The following is an 8864-nucleotide window of genomic DNA, read 5'->3' on the forward strand; positions in this document are numbered from 1 at the left end:
GGGAAGAATTTCTTCCCAGTGTCCCATCTAACCCTGATAGATATCAGTATGATGCTATTCTCCCTTTTCCTGTCACACCAGCTTGTCCCAAGTCCCTCTCCTGCTCTTCTGGAGCCCCTTTAGGCACTGGAACGGGCTCTAAGATCTCCCTAGAGCCTTCTCTGGGCTGAACATCCCTGGCTCTTTGTCTGTCACCAGAGCAGAGCTTCTCAGAGCAGTTCCATGGCCTTTGGACTGCAGGTCCACATCCTTGCTATGCTGGAGAACCCAGAGCTGGAGGCTGCACTGCAGGTGGGGTCCTGTCTGAGCAAAGAAGAGGGGTAGAACCCCCTCTCACCTGCTGCCCATGCTATGGGGATCAGCCCAGGACACAGTTAGTTTTTGGGCTGCCAGTGCACATGGACAGCTTATGTCTAGCCTCTCACCAGCATCCCACATCCTTTTTGGCAGGGCTACTCTCAATCTCTTTATCCCACAGCCTGTATTGATACTGAGTGTTACAATGGCCCATGTGCAGCACCTGCACTTGGTCTTGTTGAACCTCATAAAGTTCCTGTCAGCCCACTGATTGAGCCTGTTCAAGTCCCTCTGGATGGATCTGTTCTCTAGGCGTGTCACCCACACTGCTCAGGTTGGTGTCCTCTGCCAGTGTGCTGAGGGTGCACTTGATCCCATTGTCTGTTTCATTGATGAAGCCTTGAATAGCACTGGTGCCAGTACAGGCCCCTGAGGGACACCCATTGTCACAGATGTCCATCAGTACTCAGCCATCTGTCCATCCATTCATCTGTCCTTTTGTCCTTCTCTCTGTCCATCCATCCAGGCAACTTAGCATCTGTCCACTCTCCCACCTATCCTATGTCAATCCATCTCACCATCCTTCCCTTTGGCCTGGCTGTCCCTGCTCTCTCCATCTGTCCAGCCATCTACCTGTGAGACTAGAATGGTTATGGTTAAAGACTCAAAACAGTTGTGTCACATCTGAAGTGTTACATCATAGAGTGTAGAACTCCTGCTCCAAGGGAGGTACCTGGGTGTTCCCACCAAGCCTGGGCATATATTAACCTATTGATCGTTGCATTTTGCAGACTTCCTCCACCCCTGCTATATTGAGACTGTGAACATGATTTTGACCAACTTACATGAAAATTGCAACAACCAGGTTTTGTTGCTGGACCTGCTTGTGGATGATAACTATATAACCATTCTGTTCTTATTCTTTCTTGTTCCTTATAAATTTTCTTTAATGTTATTTATATGCTTTTATATTATTGATAGGAAAGGTGAATGCTAATGTCTTTACAAACAATTCCATGGGTGTGGGTATGGGTATTAATATCTTTGAAATGAGTCTTAATGTCTCTACTAACTTTCAGCCACAGGTTTGTTACAGAACCCAGACTGTTTGACTCCTGAAATGGCAAATGGGTCTGCAAAAGTCTGAGTTTCTGAACTTGGGCCAAAATTATATGTTAAAGGGGGGAATAAGTGGTAGGTGGTTCGGGAAGGCTGTACATTCCTAGTACCTCAGCCAATGGGGAAAGGAAGAGCAACATACCACTGGGAGTTTAGGATAGAAGGAGGCTGCGCCCTCTGAAACTTTGAGAGACAAAACCCAGCAGGCATGTGCCCCAGTGGACTCTCTCCCTTTATTCACATAAAGTTGCAGGACTCCTCTGTTTTCTTTATGGACACTAGCTTTTCATTGTGTGGTTTTCTGCCCGTTACTATAGATAATAACCAAAACAGCTACATTTTAAAACTTGCTAAAAACCTTATTCTATCTTAATATTCTAAAGTTTGCAAGCAAAAGTTTGTTCTTGAACTTCCTGAGTATTTTGTTGTTTCTCCCACACACTGCCCAAAGTAAATCAAAGAACCTTCCCCTAAACCCTCCAAGCACACCAGGGCATGACACCACTCCAATGAGTCATCCATCCCTCATCCTGGCTATCCCTGCTGTCCATCTCTGTAGCCATCCATCCCAAACATTATTTCATCTGGCCATTCATTCATCCATCCATCTGTCCAGACAATCCTGGCCATCTGTCTCCGTGGCCTGGCCATCTCTGCTGTCTGTCTATCCATATGGCCTATGGCTGGCCAATCCTGCTGTCCGTCTGTTCATCCATCCATCCATCCATCCATCCATCCATCCATCCATCCATCCACCCATCCCCTCAATGGAGAGGGAGGTGTTTGTCCTTCCATCTATCCATGGCCCCCACCTCATCAAAAAGTCTTCTCCACCCAGTTTCCCCCATGACCCTGAAGGGGACGAGCTGGACGATGACTATCTCTGCTGCAAGAGCAAGAGCAAAGTGACACCTTGCAGGGAAGCAGAGAGGGACAGGTGGGAATCCCCACCTCCCCCAGACATAGGATGGGGATGAAGAAGATGATGGATACCATTCTGGAGGAGCAGGACAACCCCTACATGTGTGACAGGAGTTTGTGGGGAGATGAACCCCCAGAATTGACCCCCACCAGCACAAGTACGATGGCATGACTGGGAGCTGAGGAGCTGGGATAAAAGTGTGGATGGGGACTCAGAACTGAGCTTGGGAGGGTTCCAGACCCCATTTGGAGATCCCAGGAGTGCTGGGAGGAGATCACTGTCCTATTTGAGGTCTTGGCCTCTTTTAGGGGGCGTCATGTGTCATAGAGGGGTTCCCTGTCCTCGTTTTGGGGGTCCCATGGGTGGTGGGGGGACGCTTGCCCCTTGCTGCATTTGAGGATGCTATGTGGGGATATTGGTGGAGGGTGTCCTGAATGCCTGTGAAGCTTCCACTCTGGATTTTGGTTTGGGTCAGCACTTCTGGGTGAGTCACCAGCAGCTGCTGCTGACAGTGGCTTTGGGGCGGTTCTTGGATTGTTTTGTCCTTCCCCAAAAATCTTGCAGGGATATACGACTGGTCTTGGGACTGCTTTGTGCAGCCAGCAAGCTCAGTGCTGGTGGTGAAGCTCAGGGGGAGTGGAGATGGTGCTGGCCACGCCATGCCACCAGCACCGCACAAGAGCAGCCACAGGCAGTTTGTAAGCAGGCAATGCCAAGTGCTGGGAGAGCCTCTGCGGCTCCATTCAAGGCCAAGGAATAGACCACTGAGGAACCACTGGGTCTGGCTGTGCTGAATCTGGCTTCCACCTCCAGTTTGGGAAATGCCACAGGGTGAGTAAAAGCTTTAGACTAGCCTTGTCAGTTTAAATTTAAGAAATTATCCTGGCCCAGAAGTTCTAAGGATAGCACGTTAGGTCTATTTATGCATTATTTATTAAACAGATGGGGGATAATATGAAAGATTTTAATCAGAGTTACTTACTACTCAGTATAAAATTAAAGGAACTACTATTAGATCATAAAGAACAGTGCACAATATCAAGGTACCTATATTAAACCTAGTAAAAGAAATAGTACTGATTAGGAGTCAAATGTAACTTACTACCAAGATGATGATAATGTACACAGAGTTCTTTTACTCAGCCTCCAGAGGAGTAATTGGAAAGCAGGCATCCCTGTTATGGGGAGAAACTACAGACATTTCTAGAAAAATGTGCAGATTTTTGCTTTGTGAAAGTAGCTTTTATAATTTGTGAATTGAGGTGTCTGTCAGTCAGAAATCCAGCTTATCTTGCCAAATTTCACTTCAACAGTAAGGTGTTTATTGGCAACTGGGAGATGCCAGACTAATATTAACCCCATGGCATCAAAATAATTCATACAAGACAACTTGCCCTGTTTGAGTTACCTGACCACTTAACAAGCTACAGATAAGTTTTGTGGGGTGTGAGATGCCCTGCTACAGGAGAAAAAAACAGAAAACGCAAGTTTTCTGGAGTTCATGTTGTTGTTGAGCCTGGGGATGAGGGTCCTCCATGCTGCAATGGTGAAAAGTGACAGGCCTTTGCCAAGAACTCTGCCGGCCCTGGGTGAGAACCTGGGACATCCCTCAAGTCTTGCAGTACCAAACTCCCCTGGCAAATATTCAGTTGAAATGCCCAGTTTTTGGCAAAAATATTTATTGAGAGATCAATGTGAGAAACATAGTTAGTAGCATCTGGCACAGTATGTTCTGTTGCAGCCCTGACTGTGGTCTCCAACAGCAAGGCGCTGGGTTTTGGTGGTTGGGGTGCTTGAGGGTGAGGAAGAAGAAGGTCTCTTGCAGGCTTTGGACTGCTGGAGTGTATGCAAGGGTTGCTGTGGGGTCTCAGTTGTGCTGGGACTGCCACTGTCTCTGTGGTAGGAGGAGTGTGCTGAGTACTGCAGGGGCGCCCCAGCCCAGCCTCTGGAGCCCATTCTCCAAATCCCTGGAGGACTGGGGTTGCGCCACATCACCAGAACTCTCTGTGGTGGGAAAGCATGGGGGAAAGCATGGGGAGGGGGTGAGTGTTACCTCTTTTTTTGTGGGAACCTCAGGCACCTGGGGACATGTGGCAGCAGGAAACCCAAGTACATAAGGGACCCCAAGCACCTTTTGTCCCAGAGTGCCTATGCCCAGGAGCCCCCTCCCTGTACCTTGGCACATGATGAGCTGTAGCATGTCCCAGGCAGGTTCTGTTCCATGATGCCACTGACCGGGTTGTCATACCAGTGGCTGTACCATTTCATTTTGATGGGAGACCGCAGCACAGCCAAGTGACCCTCAGTGGGCTCCATCTGAGGACAACAGTGATGCTGACAGTACTGGCTTCCACAGTGGGCGAGACTGGGGGCTTTACAGACATCCTGCTGATGCTTGTCACCAGTGTCCCCAGCTGGCTCAGCCAGGCTGAGCCCATCCATCTGGGCAGTGGCCTTTTGGATGCCTCCCTGGCTGGCAGGGATGAAGGCACCTTTCTCTGTACCTGGGAAGATCTTGGTTATGCTGGAATCATTACAGGATGCCCTCAGGTCTTCCTGACTGAGCTGGTAGTACTAGGTGGCCTCAAAGCTGGCCTTCACCTCCTGCATGGGGATGAAGGGATGATGAAGAGCAGCACTGGGTGTGATTCACTCATGCGAGTCCCAAGTGAGCATCCTCTTGACCAGCTCCACCATGCTGTACAGATCACAGTGCTTGGCTAGCTCCTCCTGATCAGGATCATTGGGCAGATATTCACCACTGACAACTGATCCAGTGAGGAAAATATATGCTCCTTCCTCTCCATTGGCTTTGACTGGTGGTTTGAGCTGCCAGGTACCAGTGGAACATGGCACACGTTGGAAGAAGGACTGTGTCTTCTGGGCAGCACAGAGCAGCTCACCCCGGGGTAGCCCCAGGGTGGAGCAGATGTAGCATACCTGGTCATATTCGTCATTGCCAGGGTAGAGTGGCCAACCCAAGTGAAGCTCGGCCGTCACACAGCCCAAAGACCAGATGTCCACTTTTTCACAGAAGGGCAACCCCAGCAAGATCTCTGGTGCCTGGTAGAAGCGTGTTTGGATGTAGGGCTCCTGGACATGGCAGACCTCAGGGAGGAGGATAGCCGAGCCAAAGTCAACAAGCTTGATGCGGAATGGATAGCGTTCATGGTCCACGAGCATTATGTTCTCCAGCTTAAGGTCGGCATGGATGATGGAGAGCTCCTTCAGCTTGACCAGTGGCACCAGCACCTTTGCTGTGATGGTACAGATGTGTCGGACTGGCAGCGGTGAGAAGTTTGGCAGTCAAAGAGGTTTTGCTGCAGCAGCTCAAAGACCAGGTAGGTCCAGACCATGTCACTGAAGGACTCAAGGAAATGGATGATGTGAGAGTCCTTTGTGTCCCCCTCCCGCAAAGCCTGCAGCAGCCTTAGTTCATTCTTCACTATTTGGCCATCATGATCACAGTTCTTCAGGATCTTGATGGCCACCATCTCCCCAGTGCTCCTGCACTGCCCCTGGATCACCTGTCCAAAAGTCCCCTTCCCCACCATGGCCATTATGTCATAGCACTCGGCACCTACCGCTAGTGTCACCATGGTGGGTTGGCTCTTCACCAGGGGCTCAGGATCCTCCAGTTCAGCACCTAGTGGGGACTGGAGACACCTAACTGTCCCAACCCAGCCTCACAGCACTGTAGGTTCCAACATCACTATGACAACACATGATGTCACAACAGAAGCATCCTGGGTGGAGGAACCCTCTGAAACCAACACTGCCCCCCCCCCCCCCAAATCCATCCCTGCTGTTCCCAAATCCATCTACAAACCAAATAACACATCCATGGTCCCCCCAGAATGGATCCCACCCTCCTGAAAACTCATTTTCAACCCCCTAGCCCCTTTCCCTGGTCCATCAAAACCCATCCAAGTCCTCCATGACCCATACACAGCCACCCAAAACCAATTTCTAGTCCTCTAAATGCAGTCCCTTGTTCCCCAAATCCATCCAAGACTCCCAAAACCTCTCCCTAGTCTCCCAAACCCATCTAAGCACCCCATGATATATCCTGAACCCCCAAATCTCCAGCCCAACATAACCCACCCCAGGCCCCCCAAACCAAGCCCTAGCCCCTTGAAATCCACTTCTGTCCCTAAAATACAGCCCAACTCCCCCCGCCCCTGCCTTTACTGCCAGCCCCAGAAAACCTGTCTTTGACCCCCCTGAAACCTCATGCCCAGACTGCACAGACATTCTCAAGACTTTTTGGGGGCTAACATTTATTTCAGCCAAGTCAAGTACAAGGAGCTATTAAACACCCCCCCTGCTTGAAAGTATGCATAAAATTTTTGAACACCCTCCAAAAAAGATGGATTTGGGGAAGTGAGTTAAAGAGGGTTTGGGGCAGTGATGCTCCACCACTCCATCACCATTTTAAGGGATCACCAAAGATTCCCATGTTTAGCGAGGGTTCATTGCTCACCACAGAGCTGGGGGCTCAGTGCTACCTTATGCAACTGAAATCTAAGGGTACCCTCATCCCTGAGTCACCCCAGATTAAAACATGGGGTGATTCCATCATCACTGGCTGGTGGTTGAAATGGGGGCCCCTGAGGAAGAGCTCAACCTTGGGTAACAGCCTCTTTGTCCCCTTGTGCTGGGTGATGGAGGGCTCTGGTGGGGACCCCCCAGAGGAGAAACCCATGCTGGGCACCCAATACCAACACTAGACTTTGCGCTCTTCAGCCCTGTTGACATGGGGCTGTAAGTTCTCCACCTGTTTGTTTTCTCCTTTCTCCTTCAGTTTTACCACTACTGCTGTCTTCACACTGCCCATCCTCATTCTCCCATCACCTTCCAACCCACTCCCAACCAAAAGTATACTAAATTTTTGCAATTTGATTCTAGACCAGCATCCCAGAATAGTATCCTTCCTGGTGGTCTCCTTCTTTGTTCCATCCATCCCCAGTGGTGCAAATTCAATACTGGCACCTTCAACACCTGCATGCTGGTGGGTTTTGGTATCCTCTGCCTGACTGGATCCTCTGGTTGTTGCATTGAGACAGTGAAACCCACTAGTGGAGACAGTAAACCACTCAGTAAATGGCTGCACTCACTCATCTCCCACTGGTTCCCCTGGTTTTCAGTTTGAACTGGATTGTGTCAGGAGACTATGACTTCTTCCTTCCTGCTGTGACAATGATTAAGCTCCCAGGTCTTTCCCCATGTCCCATTATTTTGGGGTCCTGTTACAATCCGGTTTAAACCCAGAAGTGCAAAGAAAACTAAGTGTCTGTGTATAAAATGGAAAGAATTTGAAGGTTTGAAATATATCCAAAAATGTGATTAAAACGAAACAGGGTTAGATGTTGGTGCCAAAAAATGGTTATATTTTATTTAATAGTAGAAGAGGGAAAGAAGAAAGAAAGAAAAGAAAGAAAGAAAGAAAGAAAGAAAGAAAGAAAGAAAGAAAGAAAGAAAGAAAGAAAGAAAGAGAAAGAAATTGCCAAATGTCAGAAATCTTAAAAATTATAAAACATTTGTGTGTATGATACTGAAGTTCCAGGGCTGTTACTAGATATAGCAATGCTAAATTGAACATATATGTGAGACCAAACCAATTAAACTCATTGGATGACGGTTTCTCAGAATCAAGAGTCTGTTATTTGAATCTTAAATGACTTACTGCTACTGTACAGTATGAATAATATCATAGAATAATAGAGTGGTTTGGGTTGGAAGGGACCTTAAAGTTCACCAAAATTCACCCCCCATGTCATTGCCAGGGACAGCTTCCACTAGACTCTGCGTTAAGCTCAAAGAGCCATTTAAGCTGGCCTTGAACACTTCCAGGAATGGGTCACCCACAACATCTTCTAATGACTCACAAGCCTTATGGCAAGGAATTTCTTCTCAATATCCAAACCAAACATATATTCTTAAGGTTTTAAGGCCATCAACACTTGTCCTATCACCATGTGTCCTTGTGTAGTTCATCTCCCTCCTGCTGCTAAGCTGCCTTCAGATACTGGAGGGCTGCTATAATATTTCCCCAGAGTCAGCTCTTCTTCAGGTTGAGAAGATGCCTGGAGGACTCAGGCTTCATTACGCACCCCCTGTGTTACACTGGGGGCTCAGACCATTCTTCTTATTAGACTTGTTGTGTGATGCTCAGCCGCTGTTTATTGTTCTTCATTGTGGTACAGATCATAAATAGTTGATTGCTTTAATAAAGACACACTTGAAATGAGAAGAGCTAAATTTTAAAGCCAAATGAATTGGAGAAAGATTCCTAAACCTGTGGCCAGTTACCCCAGCCCATCTATTGATTGTAAATGACATTCCTTTTAGATGTTATGATTCATGAATCAAAGCCAAGTGATGTATACTACTATGTTCTACCTGCTTCCTGGAATATGTCCTTATGGTTATAAAACAATAGCCTGAACATTAAGAACAATGGATTACATCACGAAGTAACAAAATGCTTTGGTTGAAAGTAAAATGCATTTTAAGGAAATGAGTT

This window comes from Lonchura striata, chromosome 21 (genome assembly GCF_050655825.1).
Source record: "Lonchura striata isolate lonStrDom1 chromosome 21, ASM5065582v1, whole genome shotgun sequence".
Taxonomy (NCBI): domain Eukaryota; kingdom Metazoa; phylum Chordata; class Aves; order Passeriformes; family Estrildidae; genus Lonchura; species Lonchura striata.